Source organism: Dermacentor andersoni, chromosome 3 (assembly GCF_023375885.2).
Source record: "Dermacentor andersoni chromosome 3, qqDerAnde1_hic_scaffold, whole genome shotgun sequence".
Taxonomy (NCBI): Eukaryota; Metazoa; Arthropoda; class Arachnida; order Ixodida; family Ixodidae; genus Dermacentor; species Dermacentor andersoni.
In genome coordinates, this window is record NC_092816.1 from 55,098,116 (window position 1) to 55,125,926 (window position 27,811).

Here is a 27,811-nt window from a genome sequence, read left to right on the forward strand (position 1 = left end):
TCACTGATACTGTTATCATGCTATAATGCCACTCTTTATTCCCGACAACCATGTGTTCGCGCGACCTATCCTGTGTTACCTACGGTCTCAGCTTCGCGCTGTCCGTTACCGCGGTGTGCCGGGCACCGGTGATTCAGCAGAGCCGTATGCGATTTTTTTTCCTACGATGAACGTCAGTGCGTACGAACTCGGAATGCGCAGGCAAAATAGTATATGTGATGTCTTATGGCTCTTCCGCCTCCTACGGTTATAATGGTTGACGTGTATTATACGAACTAATGCTTCTGGGTTGTAGGACAAATGTTGACTGACAGATTGGTCTAGCACGATAACTTGATTATACGCATTCATTTATTTGTCCTGACGCTCCAGTTAAGGGAATTACATGAAGGGATGGGGTAGGGTGGTGGGGCAGGGGACATAATAAGAATGGAGGATAATTAAAGTTAAGCGAGGCAAAAACAAATATGACGAAAATTTTTGTAATGCGGACCTTTGACTGATCCAAATTAAGTCGAAAAACTGCGAGTCGCGCTTCACGTCATTGATGACTGTTCACTTGGAATTTCGAATTTTCTTGCTTTCAAATCCGTGGGCAAATGAAATAAGCACTCTTTCCTTACGTCTTTAGTTGAGACATTCACATTGGGGCGTCAGTAGAACAAGTGTCGAGCAGCTAGACTGAGCATTTTCTTTTGCTAATCTGTCGATATCAAGTCTTGAAAGGGGCATTCGCTACTCTACTCCTCGTCGCATAATTTGAATGAAGCGTAATTAATCAACAACAGGATTGAATACTTGAAGAGAGCATTCAGACATACTGTAGCAGTACGTGACTGTTTCTCACAGCGGAAAACTCATCATGCAGATTGTTTAAGTTATAATAATAGTGCGAAAAGCTCGAGTAGTGCTCGCTAATGATGCTTCCTGCACATGCGCAATATTTAGTGTCTCTTTGTTTATATTTTTCGATAAGCACAGTTTACCTAAACTAAGTAAAAAAGCGAAATAATAGAACACAACGACACTGAGATTAACCACGATGGCGTGCTCGAATGCACCACCAACATTGAGAAAGAAAAAAAGAAATGTCGTCCTTATGGTGGCACTGAGCTCAGCACGTAATAATACCGAGCTCGATGACGGGAATGCAGAATTACGCTTTGACAGGGAAACTTAAAGCGGCTGACATTAGTAAGTTGCGAAAGCGCAATGATATATTTCTCAATCGCTTCGCTTAACCACTCTCTTTGAAGATAAGCGTTGCATAATGATGAATATTGATGTCGTAGCCTCCTCCCCTCCACCACCCCCTCTCCACCCGCGTTTTTCCACTTCGCTAGCAACGCGGAAGTATAACAATGGAAACAAAAATCCAAACGACAACCTTAATTGCGAAACCGTCGTGCTTTTTGCCTTTTGCTTTCAGTGAAGGGCTCAGAGTTCTCCAGTCGAAATAGGATTATCGAGGTATTAAAGAGAATGACCTGTTAGTTTTAAAGTAGCGCCTAATTGATTACGCGCAACTCCGTGGGAGCCAAACCGTAAGGCGCGCAATTACTTATCGAGCGCGCTCCTGAGCTTTTTCACACACAAAAAAGTAATGTTGACCGACCAAAGTGGCCTCCTAAATTCGTATTTGCTGCATTTATCCCGGTACATAGCCAGCCGCAGGAGCCCGCTTCGTCATCACAATTATCCGCGACGGTTACTAGTTAGCATATGCTTTCAGCAAACTGGACAAAGTCTAGTTAACCTCTCCGCCTTTCCCTCCGCGCCTCTTCCCCCTTTCTCTCTTTCGCGTAATTAATTCGCGATGTTACCGTTACTGCGAACCACTTCATTAGCAATCGAGATGCACGCCAGCGAAGAATCGCTAAACTTCGAGGCTTAATTTAAAGGGACACAACGTTTTACATAAGGTAATTTTATACCGGCAAAATTATTCTTAAAGACCCTATGCTCATATCTGCTTCTATACAGGCTGCTTATTACGGCAGAAACAGGAGACTGAACTGTTCTATCTTTTTTTTTTTTTCATATTTGTTCGGACCGCCTCGATAAAACCCGGTGGCTACGGCGTAGTGCGCTGGTCTGCGCGAGCTTGTGGGTACGACTCCGACGGTGGCAGCCGCATTTCTACGGGAGTGAATTTCAATGTGTTCCTCTATTTAGGTTTAGGTGCACGCTATTTTTTTTTTCTGGTCATGAAGAATTCATTTGCAAGAAAGAGGTGTGAAGTTTAAATTGAGTAAAGGTGGTTCAACTAGTATGGTAAATAAATGTTAGCAATTGGTTTGCTGAATTATCCACAACTGAAATCTTGCCCAAGCGTATGCAGCAGTACTATGGGCTTTGCGTTAGGATTTATGCGATTACTTCAAACTCGCCGTGCGAAAGCTGTTACGTTGAACTTCCGTGAGGTCAGAATTATATTCTCGTCTTCAGGCCTCTCGGGCCGCTTCGACAAAGTAAAAGCTCTCGAAGCTTGCTAAAGAGTCTGTGGTTCCTTTAGCAAGCTACGTTGTACATGGTTTAAGTTTACTAAATGTTACTTGCTTAATGCTGTTAGGTATCGAGCAGGGCATGGGTTCCCGCTTCTCACGAACTGGCTCATCCTACACTTGGGAACGATATGGTCGCAGTACATGAGAAAGGGTACAGGGGCTGCTTCATTTGATTCGCGCATCACCAAATACATAAACCGACAAGCAGCGTATTATCATTAGCTTAAAGCAGAGCTAAAAAACTCAGGGCCATTCCGCTATGTGACGATGGATAACCAGTGAAGCTTTGTACGTGGGGCCCTTAATGGCGAATTAACTGTCCACTGTCGCGTGTCGAACGCCATGTGCACATAAGTGTAAGACAAGACGCAACTAGTCGCTCCTCCGCGATGTTGAGCCTCGGAAGACGATGAGGCACCTGGGGGGTGTATACATGCCCATGTGTTGTTGCAAAACGAGGCGCGACACATTTTACTAGCTAATTCCGGCATGTAGAACAGACACGCACCTCACCGCACTCCGAGGGCACACACTGCTTCACCGTAGCCAAGGCGATCGTACGTTGGTCGACGTCCCGCACTGCACTAACGGCTGCGACGTCACTCGAAAACCCCCAGCGATCACACACAACACAGGCCACGCAAAATTCATTCCGCGAAAACTCCCTCTGAAACCTGGCCGTTGCCCCGGTGAAACGTTCCAAGTTTGGGGGATCGGGCTCACGGACGGTTCGCATTTCCTTCCGCCTCGCGATCCTAGCGGGCAGCACCCTTCCGGGACTGCCACCACGGGAGAGCTCAAGGAAAGGAAAGGAGATAGGCTAGCACTTGGAACGCCAACAAAGAGAGGGCGTTGGGAACGTAGACATGGCCGACGCGGGTCAAAGTGTAGTATATGTTCTTATCAGCTTAATATCGGATAGGGGTTCTATTTGGACCTAAGATATTAAACTTGCTTTTGCAAGTTGGCGGAGTGCTTAAAGCCTGCTTCACCTCCGCCGCCTGTCGGCCCGGTATTGCACTATCTTCGGGATCTTTCCACGCATGGGGAAAAATTCTCGAAATCACGCAGCAATGATTTGACAATCGTTATCAATAGTTCTTTTTTCTTTGTTTCGTACTCGTACACGCCTGTTCGCGCCGTGCAGTAATCTTCGATCACGGTGAGTACAGGCGAAGTGCGCGCGTGACAGCGGTATGCTGAAAGTAGTCATGCAATATCATTCGCGTTTGCTTTAGCTGCGGCGAAGAGAAAGCATAAATATCATATTTGCCATTGCGCTTTTAATAAAATAATACGTAAAATATACCACAAAGTATTCAATTTCATTTTTTTTCCCGCTTTGCTCTTGCACGGTTTAGCTAATGGAAAACCATGGCAAAGCAGTGAGCTATATATACGCTGATTCAGCAACCGCTCCAAGAAACTGAAAACGCTGTGCAGACTCTGCCTCACTATTTGGTGCAGTGACACCAGTGCTGAAGCTCCGCCCTTGTAACTTTCCCTTCGTTGCCGCTGAAAGTTGCCCGCACCTACGGCTTCCACTATCCTGCACGTATTTAATATGGCATACTACCATCTGTCGGCTTGCTGCCGCTTCTTCATCTGCATGCCTAGCAGAAAATTTAGATCGCCCCCGGAGTAACGTTGAATATTTCATTTGCGATGAAGAATGAAAAAGAGATAGAGGGGAGATTATTGCACTTCGCGCAGTTAAAAGCGACAGCGTCCATGTTGCACTACGTGATGATATTAAGAACGGCTACGGAATCTACTGGCAATCCTTTTAAGGTAGCCGCTTTTTCAACGTGTCGCGAGCAGTTTAACGTGCGCTTCTTGCACGTACGATAATTAAATTATACGCTGGCATTCGGATATGTGACACGCCGTTCTTCGCCTTCGTTCTTAGCTATATAACAGCCTTTGAACTTGAACGATGAGCGCCATATTGGAAAGTTGTTTCGACCGTAATTCGAAGCAGTGACGCGATAATTGGCGCAATATTGTGTATAGTATGTTGTATAGAGGTCGTGCACTGTTTTGTCCGATATCGGTTGGAGTAAATATTCGCAGTTGCGCGAACAGTATCGCTTCTTGAAGAATGAGAAGAAACTAATGGAGAAGATGATAGACAGCCGACTGCAATGGTGGTGTGAACACACACATGTGTTTTCCGACCACATGACCGGTTTTCGACAAAATCGTTGTACAATGGATGCAGTATTAGATATTGCCACATACGTCGAACATGGCTGAATAAACGTACACTCGCCAACTGAAAAAATTCAAAACACGGATTGACGTTTCGGCGCCCAATACGGGTGCCTTGTTCACAATGAGCGAATGCATGGTGGTCTTTATTATATATGCGTCGGAAGACGTAATGCGCTTGCGTATAACTCAGGGAGGGGTCCCCGTGTCCGGTTTATCGTGTTAGTAGTAGATTGTATGCAGAATGATTCAAGGAGCAATCGGGATGATAATTTTTTCTCTCTTTCGATGATAGAAGCCGAATTCCAGTTAATACTGTGTCCAGTTTTTTCGTGGTGCTCTGCCAGGGCGCTGGAGACCGTGTGTCCTTTGGCTACATCATTGCGATGCTGCTGTAGCCTTCTTTTAAAGTTCCCCGTCTCGCCTACGTAGCACGCATGGCAGTCCTGGCAAGGAATTTTGTAGATGACGCCCGGAAATTTTTCTTTTTCGAGGCGGTCTTTCACTCGGACGAGTTGTTGCTTTAGCTTGCTTGAAGGGACGTGGCAGATTTGTACATCATAATCTTTGAAAATTCTTGATAATGACTCGCTCACGCCTCGTGCATAGGGGAGAGACGCCCGTTTTCCTGTTCTCATCGGCCTTACAGGGGGTTCAGCTGCACGCTTTTTTTTCAGTCTTTATAATCTGGCCGGGGTAGCCATTGCTGACCAAATCCTGCGTCACTCTCTTCAACTCAGCTCTGCGTGCGTCAGTAGTCGAGCATAATCGGAATGCACGGGTGAACAATGTGGAGGCAACAGATCGTTTTTGTCCAAGGGGGTGGGCCGAATCAAAGTGGAGATATTTCCCTGTGTGTGTAGGCTTTCGGTAAACACTCGTGGAAAGGCCGGATGCAGTGCGCATGACTTCAACGTCAAGGAAGGCCAAGCGACCATTAACTTCTTCTTCAACGGTGAATTCTATTGTGCTTTGGAAAGAGTTCAGGTGCTGCAGAAAAGGTACGACGTCTTGGCGGCGGATAATAGAAAAACAGTCGTCGACATACCGCAGGAACAATTTTGGTGTGGGCTGAAACGTCGTGAGGGCTTTATCTTCGAGGGTTTCCAAATCAATGTTGGCACATGACACTGACACCGATGCTCCCATTGCCGTTCCAAAGACCTGCCTGTAGAATGATCCATTAAATGAAAAATATGTGTTGCGCAAGCAAAAATCCAAGAGGCGGCACACGTCGTCGACTTCGAATGGAGTGCGCAAAGGCAGAGATGTGTCGTTTTGTAATGCTGTTCGGCAGCAGTCAACAGCATAATCCACAGGTATGCGTGTGAACATAGACTTGACGTCAAAGGAAACTATGACGTCTTCGCTCCCTAAAGTCACGTTCCTGACCTTGTCGACAAAATCAGCGGAGTCCTTTACGTATGTCGGCGTTCGTCCAACGAGGGGTCGGAGCACACCATGAAGATAGGCAGAGAGACGGTGCAACGGAGAGCGAGTGTAGTCTACTATAGGCCGCAGCGGGACATTAGGTTTGTGAACCTTAGGCAGGCCGTATATTGCAGGAGCTGAGCCGTTGTGGCACAGCAGCTGGTTATACAGATGCTTCTTTTCGGGAGGCACAAACTTGAAAACGTCAGTCAGTAGCTGCTGAAGTTCTGACTCGGTCTTCAATATTGGAATTTATATTATTTTTTTTCAATATTGAATTTCAACATTGGTACCACGCCAAGTATGCGAAAAATGGCTTGTGCAGTTGAGGAGGCAGTACGCCATGTCGAGCCGTCTCTGCAAAACGAAGCACGTACCCGCGCTGTTGGTGCTCTTTCGAAGCTTCGTAATGCTAGGACCTCAAGTATCAGCCACCTCGATAAAGTAGCCATGAAAAGACTGCAAAATAACAAAGCCATTGTCATCTTGCCTGCGGACAAGGGGAATGCCGCGGTTGTCATGAATCGGGATGACTACGTTTCAAAGATGACGGAACATCTCCAGGACCTGACCACGTATTCAAAGGTCAACCGGGACCCCACAAAAAAGACCGAGTCAGAACTTCAGCAGCTACTGACTGACGTTTTCAAGTTTGTGCCTCCCGAAAAGAAGCATCTGTATAACCAGCTGCTGTGCCACAACGGCTCAGCTCCTGCAATATACGGCCTGCCTAAGGTTCACAAACCTAATGTCCCGCTGCGGCCTATAGTAGACTACACTCGCTCTCCGTTGCACCGTCTCTCTGCCTATCTTCATGGTGTGCTCCGACCCCTCGTTGGACGAACGCCGACATACGTAAAGGACTCCGCTGATTTTGTCGACAAGGTCAGGAACGTGACTTTAGGGAGCGAAGACGTCATGGTTTCCTTTGACGTCAAGTCTATGTTCACACGCATACCTGTGGATTATGCTGTTGACTGCTGCCGAACAGCATTACAAAACGACACATCTCTGCCTTTGCGCACTCCATTCGAAGTCGACGACGTGTGCCGCCTCTTGGATTTTTGCTTGCGCAACACATATTTTTCGTTTAATGGATCATTCTACAGGCAGGTCTCTGGAACGGCAATGGGAGCATCGGTGTCAGTGTCATGTGCCAACATTGCTTTGGAAACCCTCGAAGATAAAGCCCTCACGACGTTTCAGCCCACACCAAAATTGTTCCTGCGGTATGTCGACGACTGTTTTTCTATTATCCGCCGCCAAGACGTCGTACCTTTTCTGCAGCACCTGAACTCTTTCCAAAGCACAATAGAATTCACCGTTGAAGAAGAAGTTAATGGTCGCTTGGCCTTCCTTGACGTTGAAGTCATGCGCACTGCATCCGGCCTTTCCACGAGTGTTTACCGAAAGCCTACACACACAGGGAAATATCTCCACTTTGATTCGGCCCACCCCCTTGGACAAAAACGATCTGTTGCCTCCACATTGTTCACCCGTGCATTCCGATTATGCTCGACTACTGACGCACGCAGAGCTGAGTTGAAGAGAGTGACGCAGGATTTGGTCAGCAATGGCTACCCCGGCCAGATTATAAAGACTGAAAGAAAGCGTGCAGCTGAACCCCCTGTAAGGCCGATGAGAACAGCAAAACGGGCGTCTCTCCCCTATGCACGAGGCGTGAGCGAGTCATTATCAAGAATTTTCAAAGATTATGATGTACAAATCTGCCACGTCCCTTCAAGCAAGCTAAAGCAACAACTCGTCCGAGTGAAAGACCGCCTCGAAAAAGAAAAATTTCCGGGCGTCATCTACAAAATTCCTTGCCAGGACTGCCATGCGTGCTACGTAGGCGAGACGGGGAACTTTAAAAGAAGGCTACAGCAGCATCGCAATGATGTAGCCAAAGGACACACGGTCTCCAGCGCCCTGGCAGAGCACCACGAAAAAACTGGACACAGTATTAACTGGAATTCGGCTTCTATCATCGAAAGAGAGAAAAAATTATCATCCCGATTGCTCCTTGAATCATTCTGCATACAATCTACTACTAACACGATAAACAGGACACGGGGACCCCTCCCTGAGTTATACGCAAGCGCATTACGTCTTCCGACGCATATATAATAAAGACCACCATGCATTCGCTCATTGTGAACAAGGCACCCGTATTGGGCGCCGAAACGTCAATCCGTGTTTTGAATTTTTTCAGTTGGCGAGTGTACGTTTATTCAGCCATGTTATTTCCTCGCCAGACGAGTTTTCGTCAAACCCTAGACTTCATACGTCGAACATGAACGAAGCTGCGGAAATGTGACAGTAGCAGTATTTTTAGACATTCAAAGAGCATTCGACACTGTAAGTCACATACACGTCCTTGCTGGTATGTTAGAGCTTGGCCTACACGGTCGAACGCTGCGATGGGTGTCAAACTTCTTGAAAGATAGAAAAATATTTATGGAAACAATAGAAGGAGAAAGTAATTATCACAGCATCACGCAGGGCGTTCCGCAGGGCAGTGTTCTCAGTCCGTTTTTATTCAATTGTGTCATGGCAGCCTTGCCACAAAAGCTCCCGTCTGGTCTACGGTATTCTCTGTACGCAGATGACATCTGCATATGGGCCTCTGGTTCTAATATACAAGACATTCAAACAACGCTGCAAGAGGGCCTTGATAGTATCGACACCTTTTTAAAAGAAATAAGAAAGAAGACCGACCTGCCTACCTTGGCCTTGAAGCAAGCAGCTCTGGATTGTTTGCACGCTTTCTACTTTGACCGCGTCCACATATATACGGATGGCTCTTCTACCCAGACCAGCTCCACCGGGGCAGTGGTTATACCATCACGATCACTAAGCATCCGATACAAGATTTCTCACTTGACAACATCGACCGGTTCGGAGCTTGTTGCCCTCCGAGGTGCCGTAGATTATATTAACAACCAACCGGCTAATCGGTGGGCAATATTCTGTGATTCAAAGGCGGCCTTACAATGTCTTCTGTCATCTCTTCGTCGGGGGTCCTGTGAACAACTAGTGTCGGAGATACGAGAAATGCACCATGGTATCATAGCGAAAGGACACGACGTCGTGTTTCAGTGGCTGCCTGGCCATTGCGGTATCTCCGGCAACGACGTCGCTGACGAAGCTGCTAAGAAAGCACATGAAGGAGCAACCCTTGTTTCTATACCTTTATCGCGGACTGACGCAGCCCAACACTTAGGCAAGCTAGCGCACCGTATGACATTGGAGAAGTGGCACACACCTGATTTCACTCAACATCGATTGCATTCCCTTGATCCATCTATGCAACTGCGGCTGTTACCAGGGCTTCCGCGTAATGAGGAAACAATGCTGTGCCGCTTACGCTTGGGCGTCGCATTTACGAATGCATATACGTTTTTAATTGGAATGGCTGATAGCGCCGAGTGCAATGCCTGCGGTGTCGAAGAAACTATAGACCATCTACTGTGCTACTGCCCATCATTTGAAAATGGAAGACAAGAACTCTGCACAGCTCTGAACCAGTTAGATAGAAAACCGTTCACCTTGAACAAGATCTTGGGACCATGGCCTCGCATATCGCAGCTACAAAAGGCCACAAAAGCGCTGCTGCGATATTTGAAAGATACAGGGTTGAGTCAGCGTCTGTGATCCGGACTGAGTGACTGAACGATATCCCCGGTGGACTTTCTCTTCTTTCTTTAATCTTTCCGTCCCCGTTTCCCTTTCCCCAGTGTAGGGTAGCCAACCGGGCTCAGTCCTGGTTAACCTCCCTACCTTTCATTTATCATTTGCTCTCTCTCTCTTTTTAAAAGAAAGAGGCATGAGTCTTTCATACGCAAAGACAGCCGTACTTCCTTTCACGAGACGACAGTTGATTAATTTCCAACTTAAGCTTAACGGGCAAGCTTTGATGCTTGTGAAAGAGCATAAATTTCTTGGAGTTATTCTTGACCGCCAACTTGCATGGGCTTCACACATCCGCGCAATTGAAAAACAGACCAATGCAGTAATAAACGTACTTCGGCGACTCGCAGGCACAACGTGGGGGGGATCAGTCTCTTCGCTACTACAAGTTCATAACGCACTCATAAAACAAAAAATTGCTTACTCGGCACCTATTCTCCATGGTTTATCGCAAACTTCTGAGGAACGTCTTCAACGTTTACTAGCAAGGGGGCTGCGAGTGGGTCTTGGGGTTCCGCAGGCTACCTCGAGTTCTTTAGTCATTGCTGAAGCTCGTCACCCCCCATTTCCTGTCATACGAACGGTTGAAACATGCCGACATATTTATCGCATCTTAACCCAACACGAGAAGCATCCATTAAACCTCGCGCTCACCGAAAGAAACAAAAGCAAAATTCACGATGTTCGAGAACATAAAGCATTATTACCAAGCAAAGTGGATGTTAGTTACCCTCCCTGGATGTTAACATACCCTAAAATAGAGTTATCGGTTGACGGGATTATATCTAAGAGAGGCATGTTCATAGTAGCCGCACAGCAACTGGCACTCTACCAAATTTGCTCATTATATCCCCAGTACATCCACGTTTATACAGATGGTTCGTGTCATAAAAATTCCTCGACTTCAGCATTCGTCCTTCCACATTTAGCGCTAGAGCAAACATTTAAATTATCCCGGGAGGCATCTTCCACCATGGCCGAACTATTTGCAATCCTGTGTGCTTTGCGTTTCATAACTTCAGAAAAACATTCGCAAAAATGGGTTATCTTTAGCGATTCGCAAGCCGCTCTCACATTACTACAGAGCAATAAGAAAAATTCCTTGAACACTTCGATATTGTATGAGACGCTCAAAGAACTTACAAAAGCAAGCGCAATGAACCACGTAATTGCATTTCAGTGGATTCCTGGGCACTGCAATATTCCTGGTAATACTGCAGCGGACGCAGCTGCGAATCGAGCGCACAATAACGCAGAGACAACCAATCTTCCCCTATTGCGTAGTGAAGTCCGTCTGATCCTGAGACAGATTTCTTGTCGTCTCAGCAAAACTACCTGGTTTGACCAGCAAACTAAAAACTCGGAGTTATACTCAATAGACTCATGTATAAACTTATCAATGCCGGAAACTCTAAGAGACAACAGAAAATTTGAAACTTTGGTACACCGGCTGCGTCTTGGTACTGCATTTACGAGACATTTCTTGTACAGAATAAAGCGTGTCTCTAGTCCGCAGTGTTCTTGTGGCCATCCAGATGAAGATGTGCATCATCTTCTTCTCGGGTGCTCGAAATACGATGCACGAAGAACGGTACTGCAAGCTAATTTGTTTATATTAGACAGAAGACCATTCACTCTAAAAAAGATACTTGGCCCATGGCCAACTGCGGGCCTTCAAAAAAGAGCGCTTCTTGCTCTGAAAACGTTTGTAGAGGAGACCAACATTTTGGGAAAATATTAAGTATTGGATGATCCGAATACGCTAAATGAGTTACATAAACGTTGTTCGTGGTGCATAGTTGGTTTACGTGGTGATCGCAACTTTTACGCAATACGTATAATTCTGTCCTGTACTTGGAGTGTATTACAAGTGTAGTTGTGTGTTTTGGCTGTTCAAAACACCGGACTTCATATATGCGTACGTGGACTGAACTCATGCACAGAACTTTGCGACTCATGTACTGTTGGACTGTATATTTTTTATTGATCCGGTGTTCTACTGAGTGTTATATTTAGTGTCGCTATTCTCCCTTTTGCGCAAATTTGTTTCGTCAGCCAAGTGACAAGGAGTAGCCGGTGTCACCACATAAAGGCGCCAACCTCTCCTAACATTCACTTCAATAAAAAAAAAAAAGAAGATGATGATGATGATGATGATGATGATGATGATGAATAAGAAGCCATATCTGTAGAAGATGCTGTGTTTACGTCTTATATATTGTAGGCACATCATCATCGTCATCAAATGTGCTATTAAGGTTCTGTTACGGTTAGTACGGTTACCATCTCTCTTGTGCAGATTTCGTCTGCTAACTGTTCAAACATTCTTAAAAATGTGCGAAGCAGCAATCCGAAGATTAGAACCGATTTTCATTTCCATTTTCATTTCGGAGTTTATTGGCCAAGATTTCATAGACCACAGGTAGGAGTTCGTACAGAACCCGGTCGAACTTTTGAATGTATGCGCATTGGTTAGATATAAATTACTGGCTATGCGCGAAAATCTCTAGATATAATTTTCTTTATGATATCTATCCACGTAACGCCAAACACCTTTCCTACAAAATTTTAAATGGGTGATTGCATGATCGTTTAACGATTCTAGCGATAGCTACTTACAGATGCATCTTAGGAGGAGGAGTAGATTTTAATGGAGAGAAAGGAGGAGAGGTCGGCCTGGAGAGCGTGTCTCTAGCCTGCTACTCCTCACTGGGGAATGGGGAAGTGGGAAATACAGGGAAAGGTAGGTGGCGGATGATTATGATATGGTACAATGAGATACTATATACACATTGTCCAATATGCGGATGCGCACTGGAGACGCAATACACTAAGAGCAATCTTGTCCATACAAAAAGTAATCTTGCCACAAAAAGTTTTTGCGCAAACACATTTCGCACTGACTACACGTCTCACAGCTTCTATAGGCGAGCATCTAAACCAGTCTCACTTAAAAAGTTCGAAAGTGCTTTTATGGCACGTTGGGCACAGTCAACACTCCTCCACGCGCCCAAAAGCTTTTCTTCTGAAAAGGGGCGGGAGTCCAAGCTGTCAACTGTAGATTTGAGTTTTCTTCGTTCGGCCGCATATTGAGGGCACACGCAAAGTACGTGAGCTATTGTCTCGAGAGTGTGACAGACGCTACATTCAGGGTCCCGTGTTTGTCCAATCTTGTGAAGGTATCGGTTGGTGTATGCCACACCCAGCCGTAATCGATGAATGAGCGTTTCCTGGCTTCTCCGCAACCGAAGTGGATGCCGGAATTGTAATCCAGCGTCAAGTCTATGGAGGCGCTCTTGTCGATGTTCGGGGTTGTCCCAATGTTGCGCCGTAGAAGTTTTAAGGGAGGTATGGAGCAAGGCGTTAATGTCATACCGGGAAAAATGAATTTTTATAATAGTTCCGTCAGTGTGCGCTTGTTTTGCTTCTGCGTCAGCCTGTTCGTTTCCAGCTATTCCACAATGGCCAGGAATCCACTGCAGCACGATGGTATGTCCGGAATGAGACGCCTCAGCAAGCAGATACATGATGTCACAAACCAGGGGACTATATGCGGTTCTGTCACTCATATAATTGCTGATGAGTTGCAGTGCTGATTTTGAGTCGCAGAACACTGTCCACTTCTCGAGACTTTGTTGCAGTATGCAGCGTACTGCTTCTCGAACTCCGGTCAACTCAGCTGCTGTAGACGACGTCCTGTGTCCTATCTTGAAACGTTGTGCGATCCCCATTCCTGGCACCGTGTAGGCCGCCGCGGAAGAGGTCTGTGTCACAGAACCATCTGTAAAAATATGTTCGTAATATCCATACATGTAAGCAATGTATGATAGCGCGAAATGCTTGAGGCCAGCAAGCGGCATCTTCGACTTCTTCGTTATTCCAGGGATTGAGAGCCTGACCGTTGGCTTTGCCATCGTCCAGAGTGGAACTTCGGGTATGTCATACGGTTCGAAATCCGACGGCAATAAGTCTTGCTGCGACAACACGGCTTCTGAGTAGGCGGACACAGGCCGTACGCTTGTGACGTTCGTGAGTGGATGGTTCCTGTGTCTAGTCAGTACCCTTAGATGCACTCGCAATGGCTCATGTTGCAGATAAACTCGAGCTGGGCACGCACGTGCCTCTGCAATAGTGCCCCAAGTAGACGCACATCGTGGTAGTCCTAGGCAAATTCTCAGTGCGCGAGCCTGAGCACTTTCAAGTGTGCGTACAGCAGTTGTACTAACCCGAGAAAGTACAGGCGCACTGTAGCGGAAGTAGCCAACGAAGAGTGCCTTATAGAGCTGCAGAAGAGATGACTTGGATGGCCCCCATGATTTTCCAGACATATGTCGAATGATCTGAGTAAAGCTGTCTAGCTTTTTTCTTAATCCTGAGAGGTGCTTCGACCAGGATAAGTCACGGTCGATGATGACCCCGAGAAACTTGTAGTGGGTTACTAAAGGTATAATCTTCCCATCAATCATAACGGGGTAGCAGGCCATTGACTTTCGTGTAAATGCCATGGTTGCACTTTTTTCCGGTGAGAGCTGCAGTCCGCGACTGTTTAGGTATGTGCACGTTATTGACACCGCGCGCTGCAGCTTCGTTTGCACATGTAAGCGCGTTAAGCTCGTGGTCCATATACAGATGTCGTCTGCATACACAGAGACCGAGACTGCGCCTACGTGTTCTTTGACCAGTCCGATGAGAACGATATTAAATAAAGTTGGGCTCAATACACCTCCTTGAGGCACTCCACGATAGACGGGGTGGTTCTTTGTTTCCCCGTCTGGAGTTGCCATGAATATCGTTCTCTCTTGAAGGTAGCTGGCTATCCATTGATGCATACGTCCCCCGACACCACATTCTTCTAGGCCATTTAAAATTGCATCATGGATAACGTTGTCAAAAGCACCCTTGATATCTAGAAAGACAGCAGCCGTTAATCGACGGCGACGTTTCTGATGTTCAACAGTTGTTACCAGGTCAATGACGCTGTCGATGGACGACCTACCCTTCCGGAAACCTGTCATTGCGTCTGGATATATATTACGCTTCTCCAAAAACCACTCCAGGCGCGTCAAAACCATGCGTTCCATGGTTTTACCTATGCAACTGGCAAGCGCCACAGGTCTGTAGGAAAGCATAGCATGGGGTGTCTTACCTGGTTTCAATAATGCCACAATTTTGCTTCTCTTCCAATGTGCAGGCACAGTTCCCGAGGACCACGAGAGATTGTATAAAGCCAGGAGCTCTTCAGTCGCTCGAGGGCCTAGATGGCGCAAGGTAGAATAGGTAATGCCATCAGGACCAGGCGCACTTGAGTGTCTTGAGGATGAAATCGCTGCACGTAGCTCTTGCAGCGTGAACGGGAGGTCGAGGCGATGCATTTAAGATGCATCTTAAATGTGAAGAAATGTCGGGCATTGGTATTTTCTCCCCTGCTCTTGATTGTTCTTTGTCCCATAGAATTCCTGATTTCATGCCAGTATTGTTTGGCCAAATTCCTGGCGGTAGTATTAACCTTGATTAACCTACGTTCGACACACTCGTCAACAGTCAGTAACAGATTCATTATCCTGTGTTGAGAACTCAGTGCCAACAGTGAGTTTCACATATTGTATGCATTCTAATCTCTTGTGCCTGCCCAATTAAAATTTAAAAAAGGTTTGTTTAGGTACCTGGATGTAATGGATTATTCATGAATGAAATGGTAGACAGCCTGGCGAGAGCGGACTTCAGCGGCCCCATTCCTTCGGTACGTCCACTGTCAACATACATTACTACAGCTAAATTTCAGGCCATATATGCTATCATGCTAGGCTTTTTAAACCTAGCTCTAACCAATTTTGCTGAGTATCGACACCTAGTATTCCCTTGGCGCGGAAAATTCCTTTCAAACTCGTAACACTGAAGTAACTTTCACTCGATTACTGTGTCGACCACCTCGCTTAATATTTTTATCAACACAGGCCATGTCTGGCTCCTTCGCCGCTGTTTCCGTTCTGTGGTGAAGATGAGCCAATTGACCATTTTTTTCTTAACTCTGTAGGCGGTTTACACATGCAAGGAAAAGAAGTTTAGAAACAAGATTGAGAAAAAGTGGAGCGAATTTTGCAATTCCTGAAATTCTTTCCATCGGGCCCTCCTCTCCTGGGCAATGTCTTGGGCAATGTCCTCAGCTGTTGAGGAGTTGGTAGTTGTATCAGAAAGATTTTTTTAGTTAAATTAGTAATTATTTGTTATTTCTATTTCTTTCATTCTTATCCAATCATTTCAGTTTTTTTTATTTACTCATTGCCTTCCAATTCCATCCGCATTTTGGTGGCCAATCTCCCTTAGTGAATATGAGCTAATGACAGAGGGCAAACAAACATGCATCATACAACAAACATGTGCACATACAAGTTTATTTTTTTACTTTATATATATGTTTTATTAAACGTGCATGTTTAGCAAACAGCTGGTATTGAATAATTTACTTCTGAAACATTGTAATCAGAGCAAAATTGGCAATCATAAAATTGTAGGCCATCAAGAAAAATGCCCGATCGATATTTCTGTTCCACAATACGTGCCCGCAAAACACACAAAGAAATGCTGTGCAAGTAGTCGCACGGCATTTTTGCATGTTTTGGGGGCTCTCTTTAACTCTTAAAAAATCTGTTATGTAGCACGTATTGAGCAACAAAAACATGGCTCGAGAATTTTTTCTTATGGCCAATGATATTTCCCTGGACATAATGTGTGAGAACTTAAATAATTAATTATAACTAATTAAGTAATTAGGAAAAATACAAAAATAATTTTATTGCTCCAAGCGAGGACAAATATTACCTTGGTTATATTACCAAGCTACTTGGCGCTCACATATTTTTTTACATTTTGGCACAAGTTACGTGGACACCCTGTGTGCGTGTATGGGTGTGTGTCGGCGAATTTCCTTGACTTTTGCATGCGACACGAGCACACTGTGGACTTATTGGCTCGCACATTTTGTCGACTGATCCTTAAAGACTTTCTACAAACCACCCACTCGGAAGCCTATCTCCCCAATGTAAGCAAAAATGCATTAAAGATTTGCTGATAGCTACTATTAAGACAGTGTATTGGCCGCCCACAATAGACAATAACTTTCTGTAGCCTTTCAACGCGAAAAGTGAAGTCAACCAATAGGCAATGTGGCCTATAAGACATCTGCAGGGAGCTCTTACAAAAATGTCCGGACGATATGCAAAGGTTCGCAAGCAGGCTTTCTCGCAGAGCTAATTTGCCCTAACCAAGATGGCCGCGCTCTTGCTTATAGTGCTGGCAATGCTGAGACACTCTTTTTGAAACCTTGGACGGTGCGGGGAATGGGCGGTGGCAGGAATGATGTCGCTGGCCCGCGTGTTGACGGTTCAATTACGGTTTGAGCCCGAGGTCCGCCGTTTTCGTTATGTCAAAGGGGCGTGCGGAGAAGCGCACTTGCAGGCGTTTCGAATATCGTCTATTGAGTGTGTATAAAGTTCATTCCGAGTCTACAGAAAATCACTTCGACGTCAATTTCTAATGAGTACGCTGGGTAGAGATTTAGTTACCTAAAGTCAGGAAAGCGTCCATTTACTCACACTCGATACGAATTTAATTCACTAAAATTAAGAAAGCGTCTATTACTCACACCCAATGCAAGTTTAATTGACTCTGGTTAAGACAGCGTTAATTGAGCCACACTCGATAGACATTTAATTGACCAGTTATTGAACTCTGCCAAAATGGGAAAATGGGAAGGTGTTCGATTTTCTAGTTGCTAATGGAAAGACATTCATTATAGTGCGGCTTTATATTAACAGGATTGTGTGCCGTTGAGTTGCGCATTATATCGCTATAAACACACATGCATGCTATAGACATTTGTTCTTTAATTGGGTAGACAGCAGATGCCCCCGCAGGCCTTGGCTTTGTAGGTCGAGACACCGTGGCTGTATAAGTCGGTTGAAAGGTCTTGAGTGTAAATAGCGCGAGTAGTTCTTGTAAGCTTGTGTGGCGCGTATCTGTTCTGTATACAGGTTCCTCTGTTCTTTGGGTAAGACATTCTGGTATGTAACAGTGATATCGTGCCCGGGGCCAGCTCCTAATGTGAATGTAAAAAAAGAAACGCTCTCGAGATTTCTTGGTTAAAATTTAATAACTGAAATTATTTCAATTAATGCCAACATGCGGGATTATGGCCGTTTCTCCCTAAATAGAGCAAGTGTCGCTGTTTTCCTTTAGAGTTAAGCTAGCTTCCGAGCTTCTTTTTACTCACTCAACAGACGTTCAACTGACATACAAAAAAAAGAAAGCTTCACTTAAAGCACGGTGGCCAATCCGTTTTTTTATAACTTAGAAAATTTGATAAAAATTCAGTTTACACACAGTAAATGCTTTGGACAAATATCAGTAGAACTTGAAATAAAAAATTTTTAAAAATTTTTGTTGCTGTAAGGGAAGCTGTAAAATGTCGACCATTTTTTTCTATAAAAGGGGACAGAACGGCATAACCACTGAGCCACTTCGTTCAGTCGTGCCAAAGACGCCCCCCGCGACCAGCGCTTTGCGTGCGGGCATCTATCTCACCGCCGCGTCGCCTTGAAACGCGGAGAAAATTCGGATCAATAATGCACCGCGCGTGCCGTTTCGAGGACCGGCCACTGTGCGGAGGACGGGTGGGCGAGGAAATCTTGGTGGGCTTTCCGCGGGGAGGCGGAGAGGGGGGGCGGAGGAGGCGAGGGGGCGACAGACCGCTGCTGTGCCGCGCCTGAGCGACCGCAGCGCACGCTGCATATAGGCCGCGTGATTGCGCGCTATCACCCGTGCTTGCGCGCGCCTCGCGAACGCGCCTTCGTCGTTAATTTTTTTTTTGTTGACACCAGCGACCGCTTAGCGCCTGCTTATCGGGTGAGGCCAGCGCAGCGGCTTAAACGCCGCGCGTCTCGGCTGTCCCGGATCGCGCGTTTTGCGGAAAACACCGGCCGTCTGTATAGATTCCAGTGCCTGTGTCGCCATTGCGAGCGAGACGCAAGGCACTGCTCTCTAATTTGGCCCTATGGATGCTTCACTCCCCGCATTATTGTTTTTTTTTTTTCCAGTTTCGCTCCTGGCGTTCTGGTGGGTTCGAAACGATTGTCTTTTTTGCTTGTCTGTGTGTGTGATAGAACAGCCTGAACGAGGTTAGCAAGTGTGTCCGTAGACATTCTTAGACAGCAGCCAATAAAATGTGCAGGACACTTAATTTTATTTACTCTCTGTCGGGAAGTATAAAGTGCTGTGAGAAAGAGGAAAGCTTGATATAGGCGCAGAGGCTCAGTGGGAGAGAAGTCTCTGGCCTGCTACTCCGCTGTGCCTATAAGATTCGTCTGCAGGCAACCTGCATTGCCTACAAAAGGTTCAAGGTCGTGAGACCACATCCTGCGAAGAGGGAGTCTCCAAGAGTTGTCTCGATACGCGCCTGAATTGCCTATAGGGTTTGCCTGTAGGCGATATCCACAGATCCGTTCCTGGCTTTTCAACTTATGATCGTGGATAGGTTGTCTAAACTGGGTATCGATTACATAGCTGGTAGCCGAATATCTGAGGCTTAACCGCTCCCTTTGTCGGTACGGCTGATAATCAGCAATAAGCTCTTGTACCTGAGTTTATAGACCTCTATGTAAATATGGGCTATGTAGTATATAGAGGCTATAGATGACGTTTATGAAGTTTGTGGATAAGCTTCCATACATTTAGACCTTCCGTATTCCACCAAAACACATTCTGTAATGGTACTCGTTTTGTCCTATATACAAGATATGCGCATACTACATAAGTAACTGCATGCTTCCACGTTTTCTTTTCCTCCCCCCCCCCCCCACCCCAATTTTGCGTTCATGCTTTATAATGCAGGTGTCCTATTATTTGTCTGCTGTTATTTTCTTGTTGTACAATGCGCTAAACAACACTAGAAGAACTTTCTTATGCTTTTTTTTCCAGCTGCACGTCAGAAGCACAAGCGTGAGAAAAAGATTACACTGCGACTTGGGAACCTGAAACCTCAATATCGTCGCATCCAATTCACTTATTCTTCTGGAAGGCTGAAATAATTGCGACAGCGAGAAGACAGCGTGCTTTACTATTTTTTTTTCACTTGATCTATCTTCTTGCGGTTCGCGGAAAGTCCGCAAGAGGCAATTGATAGATGGCGTAATTTCTTCTAGCTTCGCGACCCGACGACTGCGTGCGCCTTGGACTTTCAATATTAATGGCCTCGACGAATGATTGGCTCCTTTATATATATACGTCTCGCGAGAGGATTGCGATACCGCAAAGGCGGCGAATTGATGATTATTTTATTTGGATAAGCGCGAGCATGTAGCTAGAACTATACTCGGGATCAATAAGCGTGAGAGCGAGAAATGGTGAGCGAGGAGTGGAGAACTTTCGGAGCGAGCGGAGATGTGGGAATTTCGCAACTAGGACCGCCGTCTGCTGCGAGGCTCGCGAAACTTCTTTGTTACGAAAGTGCGCTTCGCCGTTCATGAGCGTATGAAGAGATGATCAGTCTTGATAGCCAGCGAAACCAACTGCAATAGTAAAGAACAGAGCTGGCATATTAGAAACTGAACTTGCGTGACTGTGCTCCTGTAACGCTCTAATGAGTCGTTCAATTAACGACCCAACCAATTAGTCGGTCGGTCGGTCAGTCTCTCAATAGATTCATTCATTCATTCATTCATTCATTCATTCATTCATTCATTCATTCATCAATCGAGTTCGTAGTCCAGTATGCCGTTCTTCGTCTGTACACTTTGCGCGGTTTCGCTGGAAGAGTGCACCTGCTTAAGAGACCGTTTATAGTGTCCCTCCCGCACGCATTTAGTGCTTACTCTCTCCCTTTCTTCCTCTTTCTATTCCCCTTTCCTCCGCCGCCAGTGTAGGGTAGCAAACCGGGTGCTCTTCTGGTTGACCTCCCTGCCTTTCCTGTCCTTGCTTTCTCTCTCTCTCTTCGCTGGAAGCATAAACTAGCTCGACGTCGACTCTATACCTTGCGGTGTAAAGATAATTTCCGGAACTTCCTTGCTTAAAGAAATTAATAATTCAGTATATTTGTGCGTCTAGATATTCTTGCAGCCTATGACTGTGGCCCGAAGGCTTCAGTAGTGCCGTTTAACATCCGGACGCCGTATTTTGTAGCGGTATATTCGCATTGTCCATTATCATCATCGTAATCATCGTCTTCCTCATGCTTGAAATCCCTTGCAGAATGAAGGACCCTACCAGTGATATTCACCCGTCCCTGTCTTGCATCGACTGACTCCGTCCTGTGCCTGCGAATTTCTTAATCTTATCGCGCCACCCAGTTCTCGCTCTGCCCTCATCGACTGTGTCTCTTCTACGTTGGCATCTATCATCTCATAATAATAATAATAATAATAATAATAATAATAATAATAATAATAATAATAATAATAATAATAATAATAATAATAATAATAATAATAATAATAATAATAATAATAATAATGCATTTATTCACGCATTCACTTACATTTCTTGAAACCAGCCAGCTGAAGCTTTCAGAAAGTAGCTTGTGTGCGGAGCTGGACAGTTAAGCTTGATCGGGACGCGTGATATCTAGCTAAAGCGGTGGCTAATCACTATAACAGAATACAGCTTGTCAGTCTTACGCACGCCATGACCATGCGCAACTCAGCTTCTTTCTCGTAATGTCAACGATACCAATACCAACGATGGCACAATACCAGCTAAGCCTGTTCACGATCATTGTGCTCTTCCTGTCTATCGACGTTGCATTGAGCCGTTTCTCAAGAACTGCTATCCATGTCAACAAGTGACACAATGGGCGTATAGAATCCTTAAATGCATTTACACGAGTGTGCCAATGTGACACAAAGAAAACAGAAGTTGTGTTCTTTGCGGCGCATAAACGGAACCGTTGCATAAGATTACGTGTCGCAACCGATGAAAGTGAATACAAATGTACGCGTCGCCGTTAGTTGTATTTTAATGAACCGCTCCTCGATAAAGATTCGCTTCATGTAGGTACTTTATGTGCGGTAGACCTGCATAATTTTTTTACCCTCTACGTATATGACGGAGCGGATACGCCCAAAAGACAATCCTTGTCGAATCAGTGGAAGGATTCCGTGCTCACCGCCGCCACAATGTCGACAAACGCGCTCGCAAGGCGGCACTCCGGAGAGCGAAAGAAAGAAAGAAAGAAAGAAAGAAAGAAAGAAAGAAAGAAAGAAAGAAAGAAAGAAAGAAAGAAAGAAAGAAAGAAAGAAAGAAAGAAAGGAAAAGAAAACGAAATGTGGGTGCAATGTTTATTTGCCAGGAAGCGCCGACTCAGCTGTGACGGGCGATACAAGCAGCGCACTTCAGAAGACGGGCCACAGACGCGATAATGGCCGCCTCAAGAGAAAGGAAGCTACTGTGCCAAGAGACCGACCGACCCAACGTGATTTACAGTGTGCCGCCAGCGAGACACAAATCGGCCTGATACGTCGAACTCATCCGAGACACGCGACGTTTTATACATCATGCAGACTATACCGGGAGAAGTATATACAAGAACACGCATCAGAAGATTGGATCTCTCCTCGGCAAAGCTTATAATATATGGAAAATCGTCTCGCCTTCGTGATCAGCAATTGTCGAGCAAAGGGTGTCTGACAGAGACGAGTTCCCTTGTTCGGCCGCCATTGTTAATCACTTCAGCCTCCATCTTCCTGCGAGGCTCGGTATCGTTTGAGTCTTCCATCCGTGGATCTGAGTTTACCGAGTTCACTTGCGACGAAAGCGGACAGCGGGCCGTCGACTTCGAGGGATCGATGAAACGAGCAATTGATGTGTCGTAGGCATATCTCTTATCGGTATTAAGATACTTGAAGCGCCACGTGTTCGTGAAGACGTTTGTGAAACGAACAAACAAACTCAAATCGGTGGACTGGAACCTCTCGACCGGAACAGTGGCGCTTTCTAGAAGGATGCAAACTTTAAACAGGGTAAACCGTTGCCATACGCGTATAATTAACGCGCACTCACGTGAGACGCACATCTGCAGCGTATTTTCGGCGTACCACCGCCCAGGGCTGGCTCGTCCATTTTGCTTTGAGGACTGACCGTGCTGCAGTGCTGGTATTTCAAAAATTCATTTCGTGCGTTTGGATCGCATAATGGTAATGGGAAGAATAAAGCAGGACAACCGCTGTTGGTCACTGATTCTATACATGGTAAGCTTATTAGTTGATATAGTTAGAAAGCTCGTATGGTAGCTAATCACTTCATCAGTGAGCACGTTGTAGTTATTGAGCAGTTCATATACTACGTAGACGCTGCGACATCGGCCGTGCCGTTCATTATCCCTTAATGATGTCAAGCGTGCGATTAACGAAGGGGGTCAGCCATTCACGTTGAGTCCTTGCGATCGAAGCATGTTGTGATTCCGCCCCGGTGCCTTTTGCGCTGTTCGTATGATATGCACGCAAATTGAGACCCAGTTCATATATTCTGCGTCTCTATACAACGCAGTGTGCCTGTACCGAGACGCACGCAGATGCCATATATCTGCACGGTTTGCCGCTCTAGAGTAGAGTGTACTCTAAAAATTTTCTACCGACGTCGAGTTTATTAGAGGCGTGGTATTATATAATGGTTCCTTTTACTTTCCAATCTTCTTGCTCGTCGGCGTGGTTTGCACGCAGACATGCCTCCGCTGTTGTCGGGATTAGCCATCTCGACGAGCCCAATTTAATGAGGAATGAATAGAACAGAAAGAAAAGAGCTCGTTTAGAAATACGGACTTAGGCTTCCGTGTACTGCACATGCTAGGTCAGAACAAAGATCGAACCCACTGAGGAAGTTCATATTTTCCAAAGTAAGCCGGTATATCCTAATGGAGACATAACAATGGCAAGAAATGAACAAGAAAGAACAAGTTCAATTCTAAAGGTCAGAAAGGACCTTTCTGTTCGTCTGCTCTTTCGTCTTCTCCCGTTGAGCAGACGGAGGAGCTTCGTTCCTTTTCGTCCGCTTCCACAAAGCAGACGAAAATGAACGGAATGGCGAAACAAGAAAACAGAGAGCCAAATAGCAATCGCGAATGTCCAACTGAACGTTTGCAAGTACGAACGAGGAAAAAAAATACGAACGACATATAGTCGCGTCGGGAACAGATATGGCCAGCGAGCAACTCGAGCGGCCCTGCTTGCTGAAAGCGCATAGTTATGCGGGACAGACGTGTACCAAGTATTAGACTACGCACGCAATAGAGACACAGTTGCGTGGGCCGAATCGAGGTTCGACGTCTGAGTGTGTCGTGTGTGTGTGTATATATGTATATATATATCAGAGAAAAGCCCGGTCAAGCCGTCGCGTCGGAGACGCCGTTCGCTATTACCATAATATCGATCAGCGCACCCAATCAGACAGACGGAAAGAGAAAGCCGCTTTTCGGAATGGGGTCGCGCCGGAAACAAGAGCCAAACAGGTCGCTGCTGTATGGCCTCGGCCGCCCCTAAGTGTACACTCCATTAGGGAAGACGACTTCGCGAGAAAGGAAGGCCCTGATTGCGCGGGGAGCTTTGGCAAGCTTCAACGCGATTCGGAAACGGGGCTTAAGATCTGAACCGGAGAGCTTGCATGCAGAAGTGTTTTGAGAGAGACTGAATTACGCTGCAGTATTGCCCACGGCTGACGCTGAACCGATGGTGGTCACATTAGGCTACCCAGAGCGCGCGTGCAGGAATATGCTTGCTCTTTGGTAATTTAGAGAACTGGGTCTCACAGCACGAATTTTACGGCTATAGAACCTTGGTTGTCGTTGCGTGCGTCCGTATGTCGTACTAAAAAAAACCTTCTTTTATCACATTTATCTCATAGTCACAATTATCAGTATGACGTTTTTATGCATCCATAAATTACAATGACTGCAAAACACTGAAAAGAGCGCACGTCGTAATTCAAGTATACTGAAAGTACCCGAATCTTGCAACTCCGTTACAATGCGCGTGTTTTGTATTTCTTTTAATGTCCTTTTCTATTAAGTTCAAACAATTTTGTTAAACATCCCATGGAATATATTACGCCATTCGATTTCTTCAGGCGGATTGTCTTAAGAGGAAGCTTTAGCTCGGGTGCTCCTATCCAAATACATGTAAAAGGAGAATTCGTTTTTCTCGGCAACCACTGCACCAAATTTGACGAGGTTTGTTGCATTTAAAAGAAAAACTTAAAATCTAGTGACTGTTGGTTTCGAATTTTCGAGTTAGGTCGTCAATTTTTTAGTAAAAATTGGCGAAAATTGAAAATTTTCAAAAAACGAAACTATCAAGTTTACAACTCTGTAACTCAACAACGAAAAATTGTAATACAATTCTGTGAATTGTATCGAATAGTACATCTAAAGCAGACAAAATTGATACGTTACACATGAATATAACAAAAATTTATTAATAGGGAAATAACACTTTTGCAAAACTCTTGTAACCAACGTAACAAATTCACGTAAGATGTAAAATGACATAGTGAATTTGTCCGCTTTGAATGATCTAATAGATGCCTTTTACAGAACCGCGATATCAGTTCTTGATGCAGAGATATGAATTTATAAACTTCGTGCTTCTATTCTTTTCAAACGGTCGAATATTTGAAAATCGTTTTAAGAAAATTCAAGCCTTAAATAGAAATTCCGCTTCCAACAGTCACTAGAATTTAACTTTCTCTTTCAAATGCAACAAATTTCATTAAAATCGGTCCAGGGGTTATCTCATAAAAACGTTTTTGCGTTTTACATGCATTTGAATAGGCCACGTCGGAGTTGGGCCCGAGCTAAAGCTTGCTCTTAAGGGGTGGGCGCTACTTGTGCGCCAAATCGAAATTTCCTTCTCGCTGATGAGAAATATTCACTAATGATTTTTAGTCATTCTTGACCTTAGGATAGGTGCTCCAATTGCGAAATTGAAGCCAATCAGGAATGAAGTCACATCTGCCTGCTATAAACGCTGTGGCTTTCGCCACTGTCAAAATATCCGTCACCAAAACCAACCGAAAATGCATTGGCGTTACAAACACATATAAAATCCCGAACTGCTTGACGTAATCTGTTGAGGAACTAATTGAAACGACACTGTACTGTAAAACCCTATAATTTCGCAGTTCCCAATTGTTCGCAGCTACTAAACTCCAGCTCGACCGCGAAAGAATCTCGACAACAAGTTAAGAACCGTGCAAAAAGCAATCTAACGTAAAACGTTCGGCGTAACGCTAAGATACCGGAAGAGAGCGGTGTGGATCAGATAGAAAACGGAGATAGCCGACATTTAATAGTTGCGAAAAAAAAAAAATCACCGCCCAAGCGCTCCGTACAGATGGTCAACCAGCGAAACTGAAACGTGCGTTAACCCAGTGTTTATCACTGGGTTAATCCCGACGGTTCAGTAAGCGACGACTTGGTCGGCCGTCGGATGCTGAGTACGCAGTTGCTGCTTGCGTTCGCTTGCACGAGCCTGTTCTTGTGCCCTGTTCATACGTACTCCTCGGGAATATTACGTAATAGTTCTGTGGAAACCACGCGTCCTACGTACTCCTCAGGAGTACGTATGACGTGTGGCCTACCTAATTTGGAGCCGGAGAGAAACTACTGCGCGCGCGCTCGGCTGCGACGGAGAGCAACGACGTCTCTACTGGCGCAGCCAATCGCGCGCCTCTATTTCTCTTTTTATTTCGTTTTATGCGCATGCGCATGGGCGTGCGCCGGAGGAGTTTTCGGCGTACAGGCGACAGACAGACGGACGGAGGGACGAATCGGCTAGCCGTATACAGCTTCGCTGTAAAGAAAGGGAGCTCCATTTAGACTTCCCGACTTCTTGGGGCATTTGTCACTCTCAAAACGACTGGAGGCTCAGCTGATTGATACACGATGGTCCGTTAATAGAGCATCGGATCATTTCTTGCATGCGGAATGGCAATGCAAAAAAAGAAGAAGAGTTCGGGATGCCAGCACCGAGCAGACACTATTTTCCAGAAACTGAGATGCAATATCCTTTTTTTTTTTTTTTTCGTGTTCACACCCGCTGGGTGTACAAGTCACATCTGCCGCCCTCCTAGAAGTGCAGTTCAACTCTGTGTTCAAGTCCGTGGCGAATGCTGAAATCGTGCGTTGGTGCGGTGACACAATAGCGACGCAGCTTAGGCGCAGGGCAAAGATTACCAGAGTGCTTCCGGCGGCCTCACCAATGAAGCTACTCCACGCGCGTCGCCTGGCTTATTAAAGTGTGGAATCATCCTTCGCTGCGATTCCCTGTATAGCATGTCAGAGGCTTGGCGTAACGCAAGCTTACGTAGCCAAGGAAATAGGAGGCGCCCTGCGTCTTTAAGGGAGCACAGACAGCAGAACTATAGCCGGCGAAAATAAAGGGTTAATTTTCACAATATAGCTTCCACATTTCTTGCAGGCAAATTTCAAGGGGCCTCTAATTTGGACACATTTCTTTTCTTTTGCTATCGTGAAAGCCGCGCAAATTAAGGGTGCGTGAAAATATCGGGTCGTATAGCATTTCGTAGCGCACTTTCACGCTGCATATCTCGAAAGTGGTGCTAGACTTCCACTTGGCAGTTTTACCACGCGTTCTAAAGTGAATAACAGAAACGCGTTAATTAGTAATATATATATATATATATATATCTTGTGTTGGACACATTGAAAATTAATTTATCAGAACTGGTGCTGTCTAGAGAATTCGTTTCAAGTGGATACCCCGTGAGAACTCAGCGGCTATAATTCGCAGATTGACACATGTGACAAAGTAATCAATTAAACATTAATTAGCCTAATTACATTATTTAATTGAACATGGTGATTTATCGTAGAAGTAATGGCTGCTTCATGGAGTAATTTAGATCGAGGGTTAGAATTTTGGTATCTGCCATGGGCAATTTTTAAAAAATTTGGTGCAGCCAAAAAAAAAAGG

At 45.4% G+C, this 27,811-nt stretch overlaps 1 protein-coding gene and 1 pseudogene across 4 annotated transcripts in view; both read left to right on the plus strand.

Annotated features, from left to right (window-relative positions):
* The window catches only part of Rbp (RIM-binding protein), a 410,709-nt gene that overhangs the window by 207,429 nt on the left and 175,469 nt on the right, over positions 1-27,811 (plus strand). The window lies entirely within an intron of this gene.
* Positions 3,374-3,553, plus strand: LOC126520990 (U2 spliceosomal RNA; annotated as a pseudogene).